Source organism: Pleurodeles waltl, chromosome 8 (assembly GCF_031143425.1).
Source record: "Pleurodeles waltl isolate 20211129_DDA chromosome 8, aPleWal1.hap1.20221129, whole genome shotgun sequence".
In the NCBI taxonomy this organism is placed as follows: domain Eukaryota; kingdom Metazoa; phylum Chordata; class Amphibia; order Caudata; family Salamandridae; genus Pleurodeles; species Pleurodeles waltl.
Window position 1 is genome coordinate 464,647,379 of NC_090447.1, and position 25,800 is coordinate 464,673,178.

Here is a 25,800-nt window from a genome sequence, read left to right on the forward strand (position 1 = left end):
ATTTTCCTCACATTATGGTGACAGAAAGTTCTGGAATCTGAGAGGAGCCACAAATTTCCTTCCACCCAGCGTTTCCCCCAAGTCTCCCGATAAAAATGATACCTCACTTGTGTGGGTAGGCCTAGTGCCCGCGACAGAAAATGCCCCAAAGCGCAACGTGGACACATCCCATCTTTTTAAAGAAAACAGAGGTGTTTTTTGCAAAGTGCCTACCTGTAGATTTTGGCCTCTAGCTCAGCCGGCACATAGGGAAACCTACCCAACCTGTGCATTTTTGAAAACTAGAGACCTAGGGGAATCCAAGATGGGGTGACTTGTGGGGCTCTGACCAGGTTCTGTTACCCAGAATCCTTTGCAAAGCTCAAAATTTGGCTAAAAAAACACAGTTTCATCACATTATGGTGACAGAAAGTTCTGGAATCTGAGAGAAGCCACAAATTTCCTTCCACCCAGCGTTCCCCCAAGTCTCCCGATCAAAATGATACCCCACTTGTGTGGGTAGGCCTAGCGCCGGCGACAGGAAATGCCCCAAAGCGCAACGTGGACGCATCCCATTTTTTGAAAGAAAACAAAGGTGTTTTTTGCAAAGTGCCTACCTGTAGATTTTGGCCTCTAGCTCAGCCAGCACCTAGGGAAACCTACCAAACCTGTGCATTTTCGAAAACTAGACACCTAGTGGAATCCAAGATGGGGTGATTTATGGGGCTCTGAACAGGTTCTGTTACCCAGAATCCTTTGCAAAGCTCAAAATTTGGCTATAAAAACAAATTTTCCTCACATTATGGTGACAGAAAGTTCTGGAATCTGAGAGGAGCCACACATTTCCTTCCACCCAGCATTCCCCCAAGTCTCCCGATAAAAATGATTCCTCACTTGTGTGGGTAGGCCTAGCGCCCGCGACAGGAAATGCCCCAAAGCGCAACGTGGACACATCCCATTTTTTTACAGAAAACAGAGCTGTTTTTTGCAAAGTGCCTACCTGTAGATTTTGGCCTCTAGCTCAGCCGGCACCTAGGGAAACTTACCAAACCTGTGCATTTTCGAAAACTAGAGACCTAGTGGAATCCAAGATGGGGTGACTTGTGGGGCTCTGACCAGGTTCTGTTACCCAGAATCCTTTGCAAAGCTCAAAATTTGGCTGACAAAACACATTTTCCTCACATTATGGTGACAGAAAGTTCTGGAATCTGAGAGCAGCCACAAATTCCCTTCCACCCAGCGTTCCCTCAAGTCTCCCGATAAAAATGATACCTCACTTGTGTGGGTAGGCCTAGCGCCCGCGACAGGAAATGCCCCAAAGCGCAACGTGGACACATCCCATTTTTTGAAAGAAAACAGAGCTGTTTTTTGCAAAGTGCCTACCTGTAGATTTTGGCCTCTAGCTCAGCCGGCACCTAGGGAAACTTACCAAACCTGTGCAGTTTTGAAAACTAGAGACGTAGGGGAATCCAAGATGGGGTGACTTGTGGGGCTCTGACCAGGTTCTGTTACCCAGAATCCTTTGCAAAGCTCAAAATTTGGCTAAAAAAACACATTTTCATCACATTATGGTGACAGAAAGTTCTGGAATCTGAGAGAAGCCACAAATTTCCTTCCACCCAGCGTTCCCCCAAGTCTCCCGATGAAAATGATACCCCACTTGTGTGGGTAGGCCTAGCGCCCGCGACAGGAAATGCCCCAAAGCGCAATGTGGACACATCCCATTTTTTTAAAGAAAACTGAGGTGTTTTTTGCAAAGTGCCTACCTGTAGATTTTGGCCTCTAGCTCAGCCGGCACCTAGGGAAACCTACCCAACCTGTGCATTTTTGAAAACTAGAGACCTAGGGGAATCCAAGATGGGGTGACTTGTGGGGCTCTGACCAGGTTCTGTTACCCAGAATCCTTTGCAAAGCTCAAAATTTGGCTAACAAAACACATTTTCCTCACATTATGGTGACAGAAAGTTCTGGAATCTGAGAGCAGCCACAAATTCCCTTCCAGCCAGCGTTCCCTCAAGTCTCCCGATAAAAATGATACCTCACTTGTGTGGGTAGGCCTAGCGCCCCGCGACAGGAAATGCCCCAAAGCGCAACGTGGACACAACCCATTTTTTGACAGAAAACAAAGCTGTTTTTTGCAAAGTGCCTACCTGTAGATTTTGGCCTCTAGCTCAGCCGGCACATAGGGAAACCTACCAAACCTGTGCATTTTCGAAAACTAGAGACCTAGTGGAATCCAAGATGGGGTGACTTGTGGGGCTCTGACCAGGTTCTGTTACCCAGAATCCTTTGCAAAGCTCAAAATTTGGCTAAAAAAACAAATTTTCCTCACATTATGGTGACAGAAAGTTCTGTAATCTGAGAGGAGCCACACATTTCCTTCCACCCAGCATTCCCCCAAGTCTCCCGATAAAAATGATACCTCACTTGTGTGGGTAGGCCTAGCGCCCGCGACAGGAAATGCCCCAAAGCGCAACGTGGACACATCCCATTTTTTTACAGAAAACAGAGCTGTTTTTTGCAAAGTGCCTACCTGTAGATTTTGGCCTCTAGCTCAGCCGGCACATAGGGAAACTTACCAAACCTGTGCATTTTCGAAAACTAGAGACCTAGTGGAATCCAAGATGGGGTGACTTGTGGGGCTCTGACCAAGTTCTGTTACCCAGAATCCTTTGCAAAGCTCAAAATTTGGCTAACAAAACACATTTTCCTCACATTATGGTGACAGAAAGTTCTGGAATCTGAGAGCAGCCACAAATTCCCTTCCACCCAGCGTTCCCTCAAGTCTCCCGATAAAAATGATACCTCACTTGTGTGGGTAGGCCTAGAGCCCGCGACAGGAAATGCCCCAAAGCGCAACGTGGACACAACCCATTTTTTGACAGAAAACAAAGCTGTTTTTTGCAAAGTGCCTACCTGTAGATTTTGGCCTCTAGCTCAGCCGGCACATAGGGAAACCTACCAAACCTGTGCATTTTCGAAAACTAGAGACCTAGTGGAATCCAAGATGGGGTGACTTGTGGGGCTCTGACCAGGTTCTGTTACCCAGAATCCTTTGCAAAGCTCAAAATTTGGCTAAAAAAACAAATTTTCCTCCCATTATGGTGACAGAAAGTTCTGGAATCTGAGAGGAGCCACACATTTCCTTCCACCCAGCATTCCCCCAAGTCTCTCGATAAAAATGATACCTCACTTGTGTGGGTAGGCCTAGCGCCCGCGACAGGAAATGCCCCAAAGCGCAACGTGGACACATCCCATTTTTTTACAGAAAACAGAGCTGTTTTTTGCAAAGTGCCTACCTGTAGATTTTGGCCTCTAGCTCAGCCGGCACATAGGGAAACTTACCAAACCTGTGCATTTTCGAAAACTAGAGACCTAGTGGAATCCAAGATGGGGTGACTTGTGGGGCTCTGACCAGGTTCTGTTACCCAGAATCCTTTGCAAAGCTCAAAATTTGGCTAACAAAACACATTTTCCTCACATTATGGTGACAGAAAGTTCTGGAATCTGAGAGCAGCCACAAATTCCCTTCCACCCAGCGTTCCCTCAAGTCTCCCGATAAAAATGATACCTCACTTGTGTGGGTAGGCCTAGCGCCCGCGACAGGAAATGCCCCAAAGCGCAACGTGGACACATCCCATTTTTTTACAGAAAACAGAGCTGTTTTTTGCAAAGTGCCTACCTGTAGATTTTGGCCTCTAGCTCAGCCGGCACATAGGGAAACTTACCAAACCTGTGCATTTTCGAAAACTAGAGACCTAGTGGAATCCAAGATGGGGTGACTTGTGGGGCTCTGACCAGGTTCTGTTACCCAGAATCCTTTGCAAAGCTCAAAATTTGGCTAACAAAACACATTTTCCTCACATTATGGTGACAGAAAGTTCTGGAATCTGAGAGCAGCCACAAATTCCCTTCCACCCAGCGTTCCCTCAAGTCTCCCGATAAAAATGATACCTCACTTGTGTGGGTAGGCCTAGCGCCCGCGACAGGAAATGCCCCAAAGCGCAACGTGGACACAACCCATTTTTTGACAGAAAACAAAGCTGTTTTTTGCAAAGTGCCTACCTGTAGATTTTGGCCTCTAGCTCAGCCGGCACATAGGGAAACCTACCAAACCTGTGCATTTTCGAAAACTAGAGACCTAGTGGAATCCAAGATGGGGTGACTTGTGGGGCTCTGACCAGGTTCTGTTACCCAGAATCCTTTGCAAAGCTCAAAATTTGGCTAAAAAAAACAAATTTTCCTCACATTATGGTGACAGAAAGTTCTGGAATCTGAGAGGAGCCACACATTTCCTTCCACCCAGCATTCCCCCAAGTCTCCCGATAAAAATGATACCTCACTTGTGTGGGTAGGCCTAGCGCCCGCGACAGGAAATGCCCCAAAGCGCAACGTGGACACAACCCATTTTTTGAAAGAAAACAAAGCTGTTTTTTGCAAAGTGCCTACCTGTAGATTTTGGCCTCTAGCTCAGCCGGCACATAGGGAAACCTACCAAACCTGTGCATTTTCGAAAACTAGAGACCTAGTGGAATCCAAGATGGGGTGACTTGTGGGGCTCTGACCAGGTTCTGTTACCCAGAATCCTTTGCAAAGCTCAAAATTTGGCTAAAAAAACAAATTTTCCTCACATTATGGTGACAGAAAGTTCTGGAATCTGAGAGGAGCCACACATTTCCTTCCACCCAGCATTCCCCCAAGTCTCCCGATAAAAATGATACCTCACTTGTGTGGGTAGGCCTAGCGCCCGCGACAGGAAATGCCCCAAAGCGCAACGTGGACACATCCCATTTTTTGAAAGAAAACAGATGTGTTTTTTGCAAAGTGCCTACCTGTAGATTTTGGCCTCTAGCTCAGCCGGCACCTAGGGAAACCTACCAAACCTGTGCAGTTTTGAAAACTAGAGACCTAGGGGAATCCAAGATGGGGTGACTTGTGGGGCTCTGACCAGGTTCTGTTACCCAGAATCCTTTGCAAAGCTCAAAATTTGGCTAAAAAAACACATTTTCATCACATTATGGTGACAGAAAGTTCTGGAATCTGAGAGAAGCCACAAATTTCCTTCCACCCAGCGTTCCCCCAAGTCTCCCGATAAAAATGATACCCCACTTGTGTGGGTAGGCCTAGCGCCCGCGACAGGAAATGCCCCAAAGCGCAACGTGGACACATCCCATTTTTTGAAAGAAAACAGATGTGTTTTTTGCAAAGTGCCTACCTGTAGATTTTGGCCTCTAGCTCAGCTGGCACCTAGGGAAACCTACCCAACCTGTGCATTTTTGAAAACTAGAGACCTAGGGGAGTCCAAGATGGGGTGACTTGTGGGGCTCTGACCACGTTCTGTTACCCAGAATCCTTTGCAAAGCTCAAAATTTGGCTAAAAAAACACATTTTCCTCACATTATGGTGACAGAAAGTTCTGGAATCTGAGAGGAGCCACAAATTCCCTTCCACCCAGCGTTCCCTCAAGTCTCCCGATAAAAATGAAACCTCACTTGTGTGGGTAGGCCTAGCGCCCGCGACAGGAAATGCCCCAAAGCGCAACGTGGACAGAACCCATTTTTTGACAGAAAACAGAGCTGTTTTTTGCAAAGTGCCTACCTGTAGATTTTGGCCTCTAGCTCAGCCGGCACATAGGGAAACTTACCAAACCTGTGCATTTTCGAAAACTAGAGACCTAGTGGAATCCAAGATGGGGTGACTTGTGGGGCTCTGACCAGGTTCTGTTACCCAGAATCCTTTGCAAAGCTCAAAATTTGGCTAAAAAAACAAATTTTCCTCACATTATGGTGACAGAAAGTTCTGGAATCTGAGAGGAGCCACACATTTCCTTCCACCCAGCATTCCCCCAAGTCTCCCGATAAAAATGATACCTCACTTGTGTGGGTAGGCCTAGCGCCCGCGACAGGAAATGCCCCAAAGCGCAACGTGGACACATCCCATTTTTTTACAGAAAACAGAGCTGTTTTTTGCAAAGTGCCTACCTGTAGATTTTGGCCTCTAGCTCAGCCGGCACCTAGGGAAACCTACCAAACCTGTGCAGTTTTGAAAACTAGAGACCTAGGGGAATCCAAGATGGGGTGACTTGTGGGGCTCTGACCAGGTTCTGTTACCCAGAATCCTTTGCAAAGCTCAACATTTGGCTAAAAAAACAAATTTTCATCACATTATGGTGACAGAAAGTTCTGGAATCTGAGAGAAGCCACAAATTTCCTTCCACCCAGCGTTCCCCCAAGTCTCCCGATAAAAATGATACCCCACTTGTGTGGGTAGGCCTAGCGCCCGCGACAGGAAATGCCCCAATGCGCAACGTGGACACATCCCATTTTTTGAAAGAAAACAGATGTGTTTTTTGCAAAGTGCCTACCTGTAGATTTTGGCCTCTAGCTCAGCCGGCACCTAGGGAAACCTACCCAACCTGTGCATTTTTGAAAACTAGAGACCTAGGGGAGACCAAGATGGGGTGACTTGTGGGGCTCTGACCACGTTCTGTTACCCAGAAGCCTTTGCAAAGCTCAAAATTTGGCTAAAAAAACACATTTTCCTCACATTATGGTGACAGAAAGTTCTGGAATCTGAGAGGAGCCACAAATTTCCTTCCACCCAGCGTTCCCTCAAGTCTCCCGATAAAAATGAAACCTCACTTGTGTGGGTAGGCATAGCGCCCGCGACAGGAAATGCCCCAAAGCGCAACGTGGACAGAACCCATTTTTTGACAGAAAACAGAGCTGTTTTTTGCAAAGTGCCTACCTGTAGATTTTGGCCTCTAGCTCAGCCGGCACGTAGGGAAACTTACCAAACCTGTGCATTTTCGAAAACTAGAGACCTAGTGGAATCCAAGATGGGGTGACTTGTGGGGCTCTGACCAGGTTCTGTTACCCAGAATCCTTTGCAAAGCTCAAAATTTGGCTAAAAAAACAAATTTTCCTCACATTATGGTGACAGAAAGTTCTGGAATCTGAGAGGAGCCACACATTTCCTTCCACCCAGCATTCCCCCAAGTCTCCCGATAAAAATGATACCTCACTTGTGTGGGTAGGCCTAGCGCCCGCGACAGGAAATGCCCCAAAGCGCAACGTGGACACATCCCATTTTTTTACAGAAAACAGAGCTGTTTTTTGCAAAGTGCCTACCTGTAGATTTTGGCCTCTAGCTCAGCCGGCACCTAGGGAAACCTACCAAACCTGTGCAGTTTTGAAAACTAGAGACCTAGGGGAATCCAAGATGGGGTGACTTGTGGGGCTCTGACCAGGTTCTGTTACCCAGAATCCTTTGCAAAGCTCAACATTTGGCTAAAAAAACACATTTTCATCACATTATGGTGACAGAAAGTTCTGGAATCTGAGAGAAGCCACAAATTTCCTTCCACCCAGCGTTCCCCCAAGTCTCCCGATAAAAATGATACCCCACTTGTGTGGGTAGGCCTAGCGCCCGCGACAGGAAATGCCCCAATGCGCAACGTGGACACATCCCATTTTTTGAAAGAAAACAGATGTGTTTTTTGCAAAGTGCCTACCTGTAGATTTTGGCCTCTAGCTCAGCCGGCACCTAGGGAAACCTACCCAACCTGTGCATTTTTGAAAACTAGAGACCTAGGGGAGTCCAAGATGGGGTGACTTGTGGGGCTCTGACCACGTTCTGTTACCCAGAAGCCTTTGCAAAGCTCAAAATTTGGCTAAAAAAACACATTTTCCTCACATTATGGTGACAGAAAGTTCTGGAATCTGAGAGGAGCCACAAATTCCCTTCCACCCAGCGTTCCCTCAAGTCTCCCGATAAAAATGAAACCTCACTTGTGTGGGTAGGCCTAGCGCCCGCGACAGGAAATGCCCCAAAGCGCAACGTGGACAGAACCCATTTTTTGACAGAAAACAGAGCTGTTTTTTGCAAAGTGCCTACCTGTAGATTTTGGCCTCTAGCTCAGCCGGCACATAGGGAAACTTACCAAACCTGTGCATTTTCGAAAACTAGAGACCTAGTGGAATCCAAGATGGGGTGACTTGTGGGGCTCTGACCAGGTTCTGTTACCCAGAATCCTTTGCAAAGCTCAAAATTTGGCTAAAAAAACAAATTTTTCCTCACATTATGGTGACAGAAAGTTCTGGAATCTGAGAGGAGCCACACATTTCCTTCCACCCAGCATTCCCCCAAGTCTCCCGATAAAAATGATACCTCACTTGTGTGGGTAGGCCTAGCGCCCGCGACAGGAAATGCCCCAAAGCGCAACGTGGACACATCCCATTTTTTTACAGAAAACAGAGCTGTTTTTTGCAAAGTGCCTACCTGTAGATTTTGGCCTCTAGCTCAGCCGGCACCTAGGGAAACCTACCCAACCTGTGCATTTTTGAAAACTAGAGACCTAGGGGAGTCCAAGATGGGGTGACTTGTGGGGCTCTGACCACGTTCTGTTACCCAGAATCCTTTGCAAAGCTCAAAAGTTGGCTAAAAAAAACACATTTTCCTCACATTATGGTGACAGAAAGTTCTGGAATCTGAGAGGAGCCACAAATTCCCTTCCACCCAGCGTTCCCTCAAGTCTCCCGATAAAAATGAAACCTCACTTGTGTGGGTAGGCCTAGCGCCCGCGACAGGAAATGCCCCAAAGCGCAACGTGGACAGAACCCATTTTTTGACAGAAAACAGAGCTGTTTTTTGCAAAGTGCCTACCTGTAGATTTTGGCCTCTAGCTCAGCCGGCACATAGGGAAACTTACCAAACCTGTGCATTTTCGAAAACTAGAGACCTAGTGGAATCCAAGATGGGGTGACTTGTGGGGCTCTGACCAGGTTCTGTTACCCAGAATCCTTTGCAAAGCTCAAAATTTGGCTAAAAAAGCAAATTTTCCTCACATTATGGTGACAGAAAGTTCTGGAATCTGAGAGGAGCCACACATTTCCTTCCACCCAGCATTCCCCCAAGTCTCCCGATAAAAATGATACCTCACTTGTGTGGGTAGGCCTAGCGCCCGCGACAGGAAATGCCCCAAAGCGCAACGTGGACACATCCCATTTTTTTACAGAAAACAGAGCTGTTTTTTGCAAAGTGCCTACCTGTAGATTTTGGCCTCTAGCTCAGCCGGCACATAGGGAAACTTATCAAACCTGTGCATTTTCGAAAACTAGAGACCTAGTGGAATCCAAGATGGGGTGACTTGTGGGGCTCTGACCAGGTTCTGTTACCCAGAATCCTTTGCAAAGCTCAAAATTTGGCTAACAAAACACATTTTCCTCACATTATGGTGACAGAAAGTTCTGGAATCTGAGAGCAGCCACAAATTCCCTTCCACCCAGCGTTCCCTCAAGTCTCCCGATAAAAATGATACCTCACTTGTGTGGGTAGGCCTGGCGCCGGCGACAGGAAATGCCCCAAAGCGCAACGTGGACACATCCCATTTTTTGAAAGAAAACAGAGGTGTTTTTTGCAAAGTGCCTACCTGTAGATTTTGGCCTCTAGCTCAGCCGGCACCTAGGGAAACTTACCCAACCTGTGCAGTTTTGAAAACTAGAGACCTAGGGGAATCCAAGATGGGGTGACTTGTGGGACTCTGACCAGGTTCTGTTACCCAGAATCCTTTGCAAAGCTCAAAATTTGGCTAAAAAAACACAGTTTCATCACATTATGGTGACAGAAAGTTCTGGAATCTGAGAGAAGCCACAAATTTCCTTCCACCCAGCGTTCCCCCAAGTCTCCCGATAAAAATGATACCCCACTTGTGTGGGTAGGCCTAGCGCCCGCGACAGGAAATGCCCCAAAGCGCAACGTGGACACATCCCATTTTTTTAAAGAAAACAAAGGTGTTTTTTGCAAAGTGCCTACCTGTAGATTTTGGCCTCTAGCTCAGCCGGCACCTAGGGAAACCTACCAAACCTGTGCATTTTCGAAAACTAGAGACCTAGTGGAATCCAAGATGGGGTGACTTGTGGGGCTCTGACCAGGTTCTGTTACCCAGAATCCTTTGCAAAGCTCAAAATTTGGCTAAAAAAACACATTTTCATCACATTATCGTGACAGAAAGTTCTGGAATCTGAGAGGAGCCAACAATTTCCATCCACCCAGCGTTCCCCCAAGTCTCCCGATAAAAATGATACCTCACTTGTGTGGGTAGCCCTAGCGCCCGCTTCAGGGAATGCCCCAAAGCGCAACGTGGACACAAACCATTTTTTGACAGAAAATAGAGCTGTTTTTTGCAAAGTGCCTATCTGTAGATTTTGGCCTCTAGCTCAGCCGGCACCTAGGGAAACCTACCAAACCTGTGCATTTTTTTAAAACTAGAGACCTAGGTGAATCCAAGATGGGGTGATTTGTGGGGCTCTGACCAGGTTCTGTTACCGAGAATCCTTTGCAAAGCTCAAAATGTGGCTAAAAAAACACATTTTCCTCACATTATGGTGACAGAAAGTTCTGGAATCTGAGAGGAGCCACAAATTTCCTTCCACCCAGCGTTTCCCCAAGTCTCCCGATAAAAATGATACCTCACTTGTGTGGGTAGGCCTAGTGCCCGCGACAGAAAATGCCCCAAAGCGCAACGTGGACACATCCCATCTTTTTAAAGAAAACAGAGGTGTTTTTTGCAAAGTGCCTACCTGTAGATTTTGGCCTCTAGCTCAGCCGGCACATAGGGAAACCTACCCAACCTGTGCATTTTTGAAAACTAGAGACCTAGGGGAATCCAAGATGGGGTGACTTGTGGGGCTCTGACCAGGTTCTGTTACCCAGAATCCTTTGCAAAGCGCAACATTTGGCTAAAATAACACAGTTTCATCACATTATGGTGACAGAAAGTTCTGGAATCTGAGAAGAGCCACAAATTTCCATCCACCCAGCGTTCCCCCAAGTCTCCCGATAAAAATGATACCCCACTTGTGTGGGTAGGCCTAGCGCCCGCGACAGGAAATGCCCCAAAGCGCAACGTGGACACATCCCATTTTTTTAAAGAAAACAGAGGTGTTTTTTGCAAAGTGCCTACCTGTAGATTTTGGCCTCTAGCTCAGCCGGCACCTAGGGAAACCTACCCAACCTGTGCATTTTTGAAAACTAGAGACCTAGGGGAATCCAAGATGGGGTGACTTGTGGGGCTCTGACCAGGTTCTGTTACCCAGAATCCTTTGCAAAGCTCAAAATTTGGCTAAAAAAACACATTTTCATCACATTATGGTGACAGAAAGTTCTGGAATCTGAGAGAAGCCACAAATTCCCTTCCACCCAGCGTTCCCCCAAGTCTCCCGATCAAAATGATACCCCACTTGTGTGGGTAGGCCTAGCGCCGGCGACAGGAAATGCCCCAAAGCGCAACGTGGACACATCCCATTTTTTGAAAGAAAACAAAGGTGTTTTTTGCAAAGTGCCTACCTGTAGATTTTGGCCTCTAGCTCAGCCGGCACCTAGGGAAACTTACCAAACCTGTGCAGTTTTGAAAACTAGAGACCTAGGGGAATCCAAGATGGGGTGACTTGTGGGGCTCTGACCAGGTTCTGTTACCCAGAATCCTTTGCAAAGCTCAAAATTTGGCTAAAAAAACACATTTTCATCACATTATGCTGACAGAAAGTTCTGGAATCTGAGAGAAGCCACAAATTTCCTTCCACCCAGCGTTCCCCCAAGTCTCCCGATGAAAATGATACCCCACTTGTGTGGGTAGGCCTAGCGCCCGCGACAGGAAATGCCCCAAAGCGCAACGTGGACACATCCCATTTTTTGAAAGAAAACAGAGGTGTTTTTTGCAAAGTGCCTATCTGTAGATTTTGGCCTCTAGCTCAGCCGGCACCTAGGGAAACCTACCCAACCTGTGCATTTTTGAAAACTAGAGACCTAGGGGAATCCAAGATGGGGTGACTTGTGCGGCTCTGACCACGTTCTGTTACCCAGAATCCTTTGCAAAGCTCAAAATTTGGCTAAAAAAACACATTTTCCTCACATTATGGTGACAGAAAGTTCTGGAATCTGAGAGGAGCCACAAATTCCCTTCCAGCCAGCGTTCCCTCAAGTCTCCCGATAAAAATGATACCTCACTTGTGTGGGTAGGCCTAGCGCCCGCGACAGGAAATGCCCCAAAGCGCAACGTGGACACAACCCATATTTTGTCAGAAAACAGAGCTGTTTTTTGCAAAGTGCCTACCTGTAGATTTTGGCCTCTAGCTCAGCCGGCACATAGGGAAACTTACCAAACCTGTGCATTTTCGAAAACTAGAGACCTAGGGGAATCCAAGATGGGGTGACTTGTGGGGCTCTGACCAGGTTCTGTTACCCAGAATCCTTTGCAAAGCTCAAAATTTGGCTAAAAAAACAAATTTTCCTCACATTATGGTGACAGAAAGTTCTGTAATCTGAGAGGAGCCACACATTTCCTTCCACCCAGCATTCCCCCAAGTCTCCCGATAAAAATGATACCTCACTTGTGTGGGTAGGCCTAGCGCCCGCGACAGGAAGTGCCCCAAAGCGCAACGTGGACACATCCCATTTTTTTACAGAAAACAGAGCTGTTTTTTGCAAAGTGCCTACCTGTAGATTTTGGCCTCTAGCTCAGCCGGCACATAGGGAAACTTACCAAACCTGTGCATTTTCGAAAACTAGAGACCTAGTGGAATCCAAGATGGGGTGACTTGTGGGGCTCTGACCAGGTTCTGTTACCCAGAATCCTTTGCAAAGCTCAAAATTTGGCTAACAAAACACATTTTCCTCACATTATGGTGACAGAAAGTTCTGGAATCTGAGAGCAGCCACATATTCCCTTCCACCCAGCGTTCCCTCAAGTCTCCCGATAAAAATGATACCTCACTTGTGTGGGTAGGCCTAGCGCCCGCGACAGGAAATGCCCCAAAGCGCAACGTGGACACAACCCATTTTTTGACAGAAAACAAAGCTGTTTTTTGCAAAGTGCCTACCTGTAGATTTTGGCCTCTAGCTCAGCCGGCACATAGGGAAACCTACCAAACCTGTGCATTTTCGAAAACTAGAGACCTAGTGGAATCCAAGATGGGGTGACTTGTGGGGCTCTGACCAGGTTCTGTTACCCAGAATCCTTTGCAAAGCTCAAAATTTGGCTAAAAAAACAAATTTTCGTCACATTATGGTGACAGAAAGTTCTGGAATCTGAGAGGAGCCACACATTTCCTTCCACCCAGCATTCCCCCAAGTCTCCCGATAAAAATGATACCTCACTTGTGTGGGTAGACCTAGCGCCCGCGACAGAAAATGCCCCAAAGCGCAACGTGGACACATCCCATTTTTTTACAGAAAACAGAGCTGTTTTTTGCAAAGTGCCTACCTGTAGATTTTGGCCTCTAGCTCAGCCGGCACATAGGGAAACTTACCAAACCTGTGCCTTTTCGAAAACTAGAGACCTAGTGGAATCCAAGATGGGGTGACTTGTGGGGCTCTGACCAGGTTCTGTTACCCAGAATCCTTTGCAAAGCTCAAAATTTGGCTAACAAAACACATTTTCCTCACATTATGGTGACAGAAAGTTCTGGAATCTGAGAGCAGCCACAAATTCCCTTCCACCCAGCGTTCCCTCAAGTCTCCCGATAAAAATGATACCTCACTTGTGTGGGTAGGCCTAGCGCCCGCGACAGGAAATGCCCCAAAGCGCAACGTGGACACAACCCATTTTTTGACAGAAAACAGAGCTGTTTTTTGCAAAGTGCCTACCTGTAGATTTTGGCCTCTAGCTCAGCCGGCACATAGGGAAACTTACCAAACCTGTGCATTTTCGGAAACTAGAGACCTAGTGGAAGCCAAGATGGGGTGACTTGTGGGGCTCTGACCAGGTTCTGTTACCCAGAATCCTTTGCAAAGCTCAAAATTTGGCTAAAAAAACAAATTTTCCTCACATTATGGTGACAGAAAGTTCTGTAATCTGAGAGGAGCCACACATTTCCTTCCACCCAGCATTCCCCCAAGTCTCCCGATAAAAATGATACCTCACTTGTGTGGGTAGGCCTAGCGCCCGCGACAGGAAATGCCCCAAAGCGCAACATGGACACATCCCATTTTTTTACACAAAACAGAGCTGTTTTTTGCAAAGTGCCTACCTGTAGATTTTGGCCTCTAGCTCAGCCGGCACATAGGGAAACTTACCAAACCTGTGCATTTTCGAAAACTAGAGACCTAGTGGAATCCAAGATGGGGTGACTTGTGGGGCTCTGACCAGGTTCTGTTACCCAGAATCCTTTGCAAAGCTCAAAATTTGGCTAACAAAACACATTTTCCTCACATTATGGTGACAGAAAGTTCTGGAATCTGAGAGCAGCCACAAATTCCCTTCCACCCAGCGTTCCCTCAAGTCTCCCGATAAAAATGATACCTCACTTGTGTGGGTAGGCCTAGCGCCCGCGACAGGAAATGCCCCAAAGCGCAACGTGGACACAACCCATTTTTTGACAGAAAACAAAGCTGTTTTTTGCAAAGTGCCTACCTGTAGATTTTGGCCTCTAGCTCAGCCGGCACATAGGGAAACCTACCAAACCTGTGCATTTTCGAAAACTAGAGACCTAGTGGAATCCAAGATGGGGTGACTTGTGGGGCTCTGACCAGGTTCTGTTACCCAGAATCCTTTGCAAAGCTCAAAATTTGGCTAAAAAAACAAATTTTCCTCACATTATGGTGACAGAAAGTTCTGGAATCTGAGAGGAGCCACACATTTCCTTCCACCCAGCATTCCCCCAAGTCTCCCGATAAAAATGATACCTCACTTGTGTGGGTAGGCCTAGCGCCCGCGACAGGAAATGCCCCAAAGCGCAACGTGGACACATCCCATTTTTTTACAGAAAACAGAGCTGTTTTTTGCAAAGTGCCTACCTGTAGATTTTGGCCTCTAGCTCAGCCGGCACATAGGGAAACTTACCAAACCTGTGCATTTTCGAAAACTAGAGACCTAGTGGAATCCAAGATGGGGTGACTTGTGGGGCTCTGACCAGGTTCTGTTACCCAGAATCCTTTGCAAAGCTCAAAATTTGGCTAACAAAACACATTTTCCTCACATTATGGTGACAGAAAGTTCTGGAATCTGAGAGCAGCCACAAATTCCCTTCCACCCAGCGTTCCCTCAAGTCTCCCGATAAAAATGATACCTCACTTGTGTGGGTAGGCCTAGCGCCCGCGACAGGAAATGCCCCAAAGCGCAACGTGGACACAACCCATTTTTTGACAGAAAACAAAGCTGTTTTTTGCAAAGTGCCTACCTGTAGATTTTGGCCTCTAGCTCAGCCGGCACATAGGGAAACCTACCAAACCTGTGCATTTTCGAAAACTAGAGACCTAGTGGAATCCAAGATGGGGTGACTTGTGGGGCTCTGACCAGGTTCTGTTACCCAGAATCCTTTGCAAAGCTCAAAATTTGGCTAAAAAAACAAATTTTCCTCACATTATGGTGACAGAAAGTTCTGGAATCTGAGAGGAGCCACACATTTCCTTCCACCCAGCATTCCCCCAAGTCTCCCGATAAAAATGATACCTCACTTGTGTGGGTAGGCCTAGCGCCCGCGACAGGAAATGCCCCAAAGCGCAACGTGGACACATCCCATTTTTTGACAGAAAACAGAGCTGTTTTTTGCAAAGTGCCTACCTGTAGATTTTGGCCTCTAGCTCAGCCGGCACCTAGGGAAACCTACCAAACCTGTGCAGTTTTGAAAACTAGAGACCTAGGGGAATCCTAGATGGGGTGACTTGTGGGGCTCTGACCAGGTTCTGTTACCCAGAATCCTTTGCAAAGCTCAAAATTTGGCTAAAAAAACACATTTTCATCACATTATGGTGACAGAAAGTTCTGGAATCTGAGAGAAGCCACAAATTTCCTTCCACCCAGCGTTCCCCCAAGTCTCCCGATAAAAATGATACCCCACTTGTGTGGGTAGGCCTAGCGCCCGCGACAGGAAATGCCCCAAAGCGCAACGTGGACACATCCCATTTTTTGAAAGAAAACAGATGTGTTTTTTGCAAAGTGCCTACCTGTAGATTTTGGCCTCTAGCTCAGCCGGCACCTAGGGAAACCTACGCAACCTGTGCATTTTTGAAAACTAGAGACCTAGGGGAGTCCAAGATGGGGTGACTTGTGGGGCTCTGACCACGTTCTGTTACCCAGAATCCTTTGCAAAGCTCAAAATTTGGCTAAAAAAACACATTTTCCTCACATTATGGTGACAGAAAGTTCTGGAATCTGAGAGGAGCCACACATTTCCTTCCACCCAGCATTCCCCCAAGTCTCCCGATAAAAATGATACCTCACTTGTGTGGGTAGGCCTAGCGCCCGCGACAGGAAATGCCCCAAAGCGCAACGTGGACAGAACCCATTTTTTGACAGAAAACAGAGCTGTTTTTTGCAAAGTGCCTACCTGTAGATTTTGGCCTCTAGCTCAGCCGGCACATAGGGAAACTTACCAAACCTGTGCATTTTCGAAAACTAGAGACCTAGTGGAATCCAAGATGGGGTGACTTGTGGGGCTCTGACCAGGTTCTGTTACCCAGAATCTTTTGCAAAGCTCAAAATTTGGCTAAAAAAAACAAATTTTCCTCACATTATGGTGACAGAAAGTTCTGGAATCTGAGAGGAGCCACACATTTCCTTCCACCCAGCATTCCCCCAAGTCTCCCGATAAAAATGATACCTCACTTGTGTGGGTAGGCCTAGCGCCCGCGACAGGAAATGCCCCAAAGCGCAACGTGGACACATCCCATTTTTTTACAGAAAACAGAGCTGTTTTTTGCAAAGTGCCTACCTGTAGATTTTGGCCTCTAGCTCAGCCGGCACCTAGGGAAACCTACCAAACCTGTGCAGTTTTGAAAACTAGAGACCTAGGGGAATCCAAGATGGGGTGACTTGTGGGGCTCTGACCAGGTTCTGTTACCCAGAATCCTTTGCAAAGCTCAAAATGTGGCTAAAAAAACACATTTTCATCACATTATGGTGACAGAAAGTTCTGGAATCTGAGAGAAGCCACAAATTTCCTTCCACCCAGCGTTCCCCCAAGTCTCCCGATAAAAATGATACCCCACTTGTGTGGGTAGGCCTAGCGCCCGCGACAGGAAATGCCCCAAAGCGCAACGTGGACACATCCCATTTTTTGAAAGAAAACAGATGTGTTTTTTGCAAAGTGCCTACCTGTAGATTTTGGCCTCTAGCTCAGCCGGCACCTAGGGAAACCTACCAAACCTGTGCAGTTTTGAAAACTAGAGACCTAGGGGAATCCAAGATGGGGTGACTTGTGGGGCTCTGACCAGGTTCTGTTACCCAGAATCCTTTGCAAAGCTCAAAATTTGGCTAACAAAACACATTTTCCTCACATTATGGTGACAGAAAGTTCTGGAATCTGAGAGGAGCCACACATTTCCTTCCACCCAGCATTCCCCCAAGTCTCCCGATAAAAATGATACCTTACTTGTGTGGGTAGGCCTAGCGCCCGCGACAGGAAATGCCCCAAAGCGCAACGTGGACACATCCCATTTTTTAACAGAAAACAGAGCTGTTTTTTGCAAAGTGCCTACCTGTAGATTTTGGCCTCTAGCTCAGCCGGCACCTAGGGAAACCTACCAAACCTGTGCAGTTTTGAAAACTAGAGACCTAGGGGAATCCAAGATGGGGTGACTTGTGGGGCTCTGACCAGGTTCTGTTACCCAGAATCCTTTGCAAAGCTCAAAATTTGGCTAAAAAAACACATTTTCATCACATTATGGTGACAGAAAGTTCTGGAATCTGAGAGAAGCCACAAATTTCCTTCCACCCAGCGTTCCCCCAAGTCTCCCGATAAAAATGATACCCCACTTGTGTGGGTAGGCCTAGCGCCCGCGACAGGAAATGCCCCAAAGCGCAACGTGGACACATCCCATTTTTTGAAAGAAAACAGATGTGTTTTTTGCAAAGTGCCTACCTGTAGATTTTGGCCTCTAGCTCAGCCGGCACCTAGGGAAACCTACGCAACCTGTGCATTTTTGAAAACTAGAGACCTAGGGGAGTCCAAGATGGGGTGACTTGTGGGGCTCTGACCACGTTCTGTTACCCAGAATCCTTTGCAAAGCTCAAAATTTGGCTAAAAAAACACATTTTCCTCACATTATGGTGACAGAAAGTTCTGGAATCTGAGAGGAGCCACAAATTCCCTTCCACCCAGCGTTCCCTCAAGTCTCCCGATAAAAATGAAACCTCACTTCTGTGGGTAGGCCTAGCGCCCGCGACAGGAAATGCCCCAAAGCGCAACGTGGACAGAACCCATTTTTTGGCAGAAAACAGAGCTGTTTTTTGCAAAGTGCCTACCTGTAGATTTTGGCCTCTAGCTCAGCCGGCACATAGGGAAACTTACCAAACCTGTGCATTTTCGAAAACTAGAGACCTAGTGGAATCCAAGATGGGGTGACTTGTGGGGCTCTGACCAGGTTCTGTTACCCAGAATCCTTTGCAAAGCTCAAAATTTGGCTAAAAAAACAAATTTTCCTCACATTATGGTGACAGAAAGTTCTGGAATCTGAGAGGAGCCACACATTTCCTTCCACCCAGCATTCCCCCAAGTCTCCCGATAAAAATGATACCTCACTTGTGTGGGTAGGCCTAGCGCCCGCGACAGGAAATGCCCCAAAGCGCAACGTGGACACATCCCATTTTTTTACAGAAAACAGAGCTGTTTTTTGCAAAGTGCCTACCTGTAGATTTTGGCCTCTAGCTCAGCCGGCACCTAGGGAAACCTACCAAACCTGTGCAGTTTTGAAAACTAGAGACCTAGGGGAATCCAAGATGGGGTGACTTGTGGGGCTCTGACCAGGTTCTGTTACCCAGAATCCTTTGCAAAGCTCAAAATTTGGCTAAAAAAACAAATTTTCATCACATTATGGTGACAGAAAGTTCTGGAATCTGAGAGAAGCCACAAATTTCCTTCCACCCAGCGTTCCCCCAAGTCTCCCGATAAAAATGATACCCCACTTATGTGGGTAGGCCTAGCGCCCGCGACAGGAAATGCCCCAAAGCGCAACGTGGACACATCCCATTTTTTGAAAGAAAACAGATGTGTTTTTTGCAAAGTGCCTACCTGTAGATTTTGGCCTCTAGCTCAGCCGGCACCAAGGGAAACCTACCCAACCTGTGCATTTTTGAAAACTAGAGACCTAGGGGAGTCCAAGATGGGGTGACTTGTGGGGCTCTGACCACGTTCTGTTACCCAGAATCCTTTGCAAAGCTCAAAATTTGGCTAAAAAAACACATTTTCCTCACATTATGGTGACAGAAAGTTCTGGAATCTGAGAGGAGCCACGAATTCCCTTCCACCCAGCGTTCCCTCAAGTCTCCCGATCAAAATGATACCTCACTTGTGTGGGTAGGCCTAGCGCCCGCGACAGGAAATACCCCAAAGAGCAATGTGGACACAACCCACTTTTTGACAGAAAACAGAGCTGTTTTTTGCAAAGTGCCTACCTGTAGATTTTGGCCTCTAGCTCAGCCGGCACATAGGGAAACTTACCAAACCTGTGCATTTTCGAAAACTAGAGACCTAGTGGAATCCAAGATGGGGTGACTTGTGGGGCTCTGACCAGGTTCTGTTACCCAGAATCCTTTGCAAAGCTCAAAATTTGGCTAAAAAAACAAATTTTCCTCACATTATGGTGACAGAAAGTTCTGGAATCTGAGAGGAGCCACACATTTCCTTCCACCCAGCATTCCCCCAAGTCTCCCGATAAAAATGATACCTCACTTGTGTGGGTAGGACTGGCGCCCGCGACAGGAAATGCCCCAAAGCGCAACGTGGACACATCCCATTTTTTTACAGAAAACAGAGCTGTTTTTTGCAAAGTGCCTACCTGTAGATTTTGGCCTCTAGCTCAGCCTGCACATAGGGAAACTTACCAAACCTGTGCATTTTCGAAAACTAGAGACCTAGTGGAATCCAAGATGGGGTGACTTGTGGGGCTCTGACCAGGTTCTGTTACCCAGAATCCTTTGCAAAGCTCAAAATTTGGCTAACAAAACACATTTTCCTCACATTATGGTGACAGAAAGTTCTGGAATCTGAGAGCAGCCACAAATTCCCTTCCACCCAGCGTTCCCTCAAGTCTCCTGATAAAAATGATACCTCACTTGTGTGGGTAGGCCTAGCGCCCGCGACAGGAAATGCCCCAAAGCGCAACGTGGACACAACCCATTTTTTGACAGAAAACAGAGCTGTTTTTTGCAAAGTGCCTACCTGTAGATTTTGGCCTCTAGCTCAGCCGGCACATAGGGAAACTTACCAAACCTGTGCATTTTCGAAAACTAGAGACGTAGTGGAAGCCAAGATGGGGTGACTTGTGGGGCTCTGACCAGGTTATGTTACCCAGAATCCTTTGCAAAGCTCAAAATTTGGCTAAAAAAACAAATTTTCCTCACATTATGGTGACAGAAAGTTCTGGAATCTGAGAGGAGCCACACATTTCCATCCACCCAGCATTCCCCCAAGTCTCCCGATAAAAATGATACCTCACTTGTGTGGGTAGGCCTAGCGCCCGCGACAGGAAATGCCCCAAAGCGCAACGTGGACACATCCCATTTTTTTACAGAAAACAGAGCTGTTTTTTACAAAGTGCCTACCTGTAGATTTTGGCCTCTAGCTCAGCCGGCACCCAGGGAAACCTACCAAACCTGTGCAGTTTTGAAAACTAGATACCTAGGGGAATCCAAGATGGGGTGACTTGTGGGGCTCTGACCAGGTTCTGTTACCCAGAATCCTTTGCAAAACTCAAGATTTGGCTAAATAAACACATTTTCCTCACATTATGGTGACAGAAAGTTCTGGAATCTGAGAGGAGCCACAAATTTCCTTCCACCCAGCGTCCCCCCAAGTCTCCCGATAAAAATGATACCCCACTTGTGTGGGTAGGCCTAGCGCCCGCGACAGGAAATGCCCCAAAGCGCAACGTGGACACATCCCATTTTTTGAAAGAAAACAGAGGTGTTTTTTGCAAAGTGCCTACCTGTAGATTATGGCCTCTAGCTCAGCCGGCACCTAGGGAAACCTACCCAACCTGTGCATTTTTGAAAACTAGAGACCTAGGGGAATCCAAGATGGGGTGACTTATCGGGCTCTGACCACGTTCTGTTACCCAGAATCCTTTGCAAAGCTCAAAATTTGGCTAAAAAAACACATTTTCCTCACATTATGGTGACAGAAAGTTCTGGAATCTGAGAGGAGCCACGAATTCCCTTCCACCCAGCGTTCCCTCAAGTCTCCCGATCAAAATGATACCTCACTTGTGTGGGTAGGCCTAGCGCCCGCGACAGGAAATACCCCAAAGAGCAATGTGGACACAACCCACTTTTTGACAGAAAACAGAGCTGTTTTTTGCAAAGTGCCTACCTGTAGATTTTGGCCTCTAGCTCAGCCGGCACACAGGGAAACTTACCAAACCTGTGCATTTTCGAAAACTAGAGACCTAGTGGAATCCAAGATGGGATGACTTGTGGGGCTCTGACCAGGTTCTGTTACCCAGAATCCTTTGCAAAGCTCAAAATTTGGCTAAAAAAACAAATTTTCCTCACATTATGGTGACAGAAAGTTCTGGAATCTGAGAGGAGCCACACATTTCCTTCCACCCAGCATTCCCCCAAGTCTCCCGATAAAAATGATACCTCACTTGTGTGGGTAGGCCTAGCGCCCGCGACAGGAAATGCCCCAAAGCGCAACGTGGACACATCCCATTTTTTTACAGAAAACAGAGCTGTTTTTTGCAAAGTGCCTACCTGCAGATTTTGGCCTCTAGCTCAGCCGGCACATAGGGAAACTTACCAAACCTGTGCATTTTCGAAAACTAGAGACCTAGTGGAATCCAAGATGAGGTGATTTGTGGGGCTCTGACCAGGTTCTGTTACCCAGAATCCTTTGCAAAGCTCAAAATTTGGCTAAAAAAACACATTTTCCTCACATTATGGTGACAGAAAGTTATGAAATCTGAGAGGAGCCACACATTTCCTTCCACCCAGCATTCCCCAAGTCTCCCGATAAAAATGATACCTCACTTGTGTGGGTAGGCCTAGCGCCCCCGACAGAAAATGCCCCAAAGCGCAACGTGGACACATCCCATTTTTTTAAAGAAAACAGAGGTGTTTTTTGCAAAGTGCCTACCTGTAGATTTTGGCCTCTAGCTCAGGCGGCACCTAGGGAAACCTACCCTACCTGTGCATTTTTGAAAACTAGAGACCTAGGGGAATCCAAGATGGGGTGACTTGTGGGGCTCTGACCAGGTTCTGTTACCCAGAATCCTTTGCAAAGCTCAAAATTTGGCTAAAAAAACACATTTTCCTCACATTATGGTGACAGAAAGTTCTGGAATCTGAGAGGAGCCACAAATTCCCGTCCACCCAGCGTTCCCTCAAGTCTCCCGATAAAAATGATACCTCACTTGTGTGGGTAGCCCTAGCGCCCGCGACAGGAAATGCCCCAAAGCGCAACGTGGACACAACCCATTTTTTGACAGAAAACAGAGCTGTTTTTTGCAAAGTGCCTACCTGTAGATTTTGGCCTCTAGCTCAGCCGGCACATAGGGAAACTTACCAAACCTGTGCATTTTCGAAAACTAGAGACCTAGTGGAATCCAAGATGGGGTGACTTGTGGGGCTCTGACCAGGTTCTGTTACCCAGAATCCTTTGCAAAGCTCAAAATTTGGCTAAAAAAACAAATTTTCCTCACATTATTGTGACAGAAAGTTCTGGAATCTGAGAGGAGCCACACATTTCCTTCCACCCCGCATTCCCCCAAGTCTCCCGATAAAAATGATATCTCACCTGTGTGGGTAGGCCTAGCGCCCGCAACAGGAAATGCCCCAAAGCGCAACGTGGACACATCCCATATTTTTACAGAAAACAGAGCTGTTTTTTGCAAAGTGCCTACCTGTAGATTTTGGCCTCTAGCTCAGCCGGCACCTAGGGAAACCTACCAAACCTGTGCAGTTTTGAAAACTAGAGACCTAGGGGAATCCAAGATGGGGTGACTTGTGGGGCTCTGACCAGGTTCTGTTACCCAGAATCCTTTGCAAAGCTCAAAATTTGGCTAAAAAAACACATTTTCATCACATTATGGTGACAGAAAGTTCTGGAATCAGAGAGAAGCCACAAATTTCCTTCCACCCAGCGTTCCCCCAAGTCTCCCGATAAAAATGATACCCCACTTGTGTGGGTAGGCCTAGTGCCCGCGACAGGAAATGCCCCAAAGCGCAACGTGGACACATCCCATTTTTTTAAAGAAAACAGAGGTGTTTTTTGCAAAGTGCCTACCTGTAGATTTTGGCCTCTAGCTCAGCCGGCACCTAGGGAAACCTACCCAACCTGTGCATTTTTGAAAACTAGAGACCTAGGGGAATCCAAGATGGGGTGACTTGTGGGGCTCTGACCACGTTCTGTTACCCAGAATCCTTTGCAAAGCTCAAAATTTGGCAAAAAAAAACACATTTTCCTCACATTATGGTGACAGAAAGTTCTGGAATCTGAGAGGAGCCACAAATTCCCTTCCACCCAGCGTTCCCTCAAGTCTCCCGATAAAAATGATACCTCACTTGTGTGGGTAGGCCTAGCGCCCGCGACAGGAAGTGCCCCAAAGCGCAACGTGGACAGAACCCATTTTTTGACAGAAAACAGAGCTGTTTTTTGCCAAGTGCCTACCTGTAGATTTTGGCCTCTAGCTCAGCCGGCACATAGGGAAACTTACCAAACCTGTGCATTTTCGAAAACTAGAGACCTAGTGGAATCCAAGATGGGATGACTTGTGGGGCTCTGACCAGGTTCTGTTACCCAGAATCCTTTGCAAAGCTCAAAATTTGGCTAAAAAAACAAATTTTCCTCACATTATGGTGACAGAAAGTTCTGGAATCTGAGAGCAGCCACACATTTCCTTCCACCCAGCATTCCCCCAAGTCTCCCGATAAAAATGATACCTCACTTGTTAGGGTAGGCCTAGCGCCCGCGACAGGAAATGCCCCAAAGCGCAACTTGGACACATCCCATTTTTTTACAGAAAACAGAGCTGTTTTTTGCAAAGTGCCTACCTGTAGATTTTGGCCTCTAGCTCAGCCGGCACCTAGGGAAACCTACCAAACCTGTGCAGTTTTGAAAACTAGAGACCTAGGGGAATCCAAGATGGGGTGAATTGTGGGGCTCTGACCAGGTTCTGTTACCCAGAATCCTTTGCAAAGCTCAAAATTTGGCTAAAAAAACACATTTTCATCACATTATGGTGACAGAAAGTTCTGGAATCTGAGAGAAGCCACAAATTTCCTTCCACCCAGCGTTCCCCAAAGTCTCCCGATAAAAATGATACCCCAGTTGTGTGGGTAGGCCTAGCGCCCGCAACAGGAAATGCCCCAAAGCGCAACGTGGACACATCCCATTTTTTGAAAGAAAACAGAGGTGTTTTTTGCAAAGTGCCTACCTGTAGATTTTGGCCTCTAGCTCAGCCGGCACCTAGGGAAACCAACCCAACCTGTGCATTTTTGAAAACTAGAGACCTAGGGGAATCCAAGATGGGGTGACTTGTGGGGCTCTGACCACGTTCTGTTACCCAGAATCCTTTGCAAAGCTCAAACTTTGGCTAAAAAAACACATTTTCCTCACATTATGGTGACAGAAAGTTCTGGAATCTGAGAGGAGCCACAAATTCCCTTCCACCCAGCGTTCCCTCAAGTCTCCCGATAAAAATGATACCTCACTTGTTTGGGTAGGCCTAGCGCCCGCGACAGGAAGTGCCCCAAAGCGCAACGTGGACAGAACCCATTTTTTGACAGAAAACAGAGCTGTTTTTTGCAAAGTAGTAGATTTTGGCCTCTAGCTCAGCCAGCCCCTAGGGAAACCTACCAAACCTGTGCATTTTTTAAATCTAAAGACCTAGGGGAATCCAAGATGGGGTGACTTGTGGGGCTCTGACCAGGTTCTGTTCCCCAGAATCCTTTACAAAGCTCACAATTTGGCTAAAAAAACACATTTTCCTCACATTATGGTGACAGAAAGTTCTGGAATCTGAGAGGAGCCACAAATTTCCTTCCACCCAGCGTTCCCCAAAGTCTCCCGATACAAAATGATACCTCACTTGTATGGGTAGGCATAGCGCCCCCGACAGGAAATGCCCCAAAGCGCAACGTGGACACAACCCATTTTTTGACAGAAAACAGAGCTGTTTTTTGCAAAGTGCCTACCTGTAGATTTTGGAGTCTAGCTCAGCCGGCACCTAGGGAAACCTACCACACCTGTGCATTTTGGAAAACTAGAGACCTAGGGGAATCCAAGATGGTGTGACTTGTGGGGTTCTGACCAGGTTCTGTTACACAGAATCCTTTGCAAAGGTCAAAATCTGGCTAAAAAAACACATTTTCCTCACATTATGGTGACAGAAAGTTTTGGAATCTGAGAGGAGCCACAAATTTTCTTCCACGCAGCGTTCCCCCAAGTCTCCCGATAAAAATGATACCTCACTTGTGTGGGTAGCCCTAGCGCCCGCGACAGGAAATCCCCCAAAGCGCAACGTGGACACAACCCATTTTTTGACAGAAAACAGAGCTGTTTTTTGCGAAGTGCCTATCTGTAGATTTTGGCCTCTAGCTCAGCCGGCACCTATGGAAACCTACCAAACCTGTGCATTTTTTAAAACTAGAGACCTAGGGGAATCCAAGATGGGGTGACTTGTGGGGCTCTGACCAGGTTCTGTTAAACAGAATCCTTTGCAAAGCTCAAAATTTGGCTAAAAAAACACATTTTCCTCACATTATGGTGACAGAAAGTTCTGGAATCTGAGAGGAGCCACAAATTTCCATCCACGCAGCGTTCCCCCTAGTTTCCAGATAAAAATGATACCTCACTTGTGTGGGTAGCCCTAGCGCCCGCGACAGGA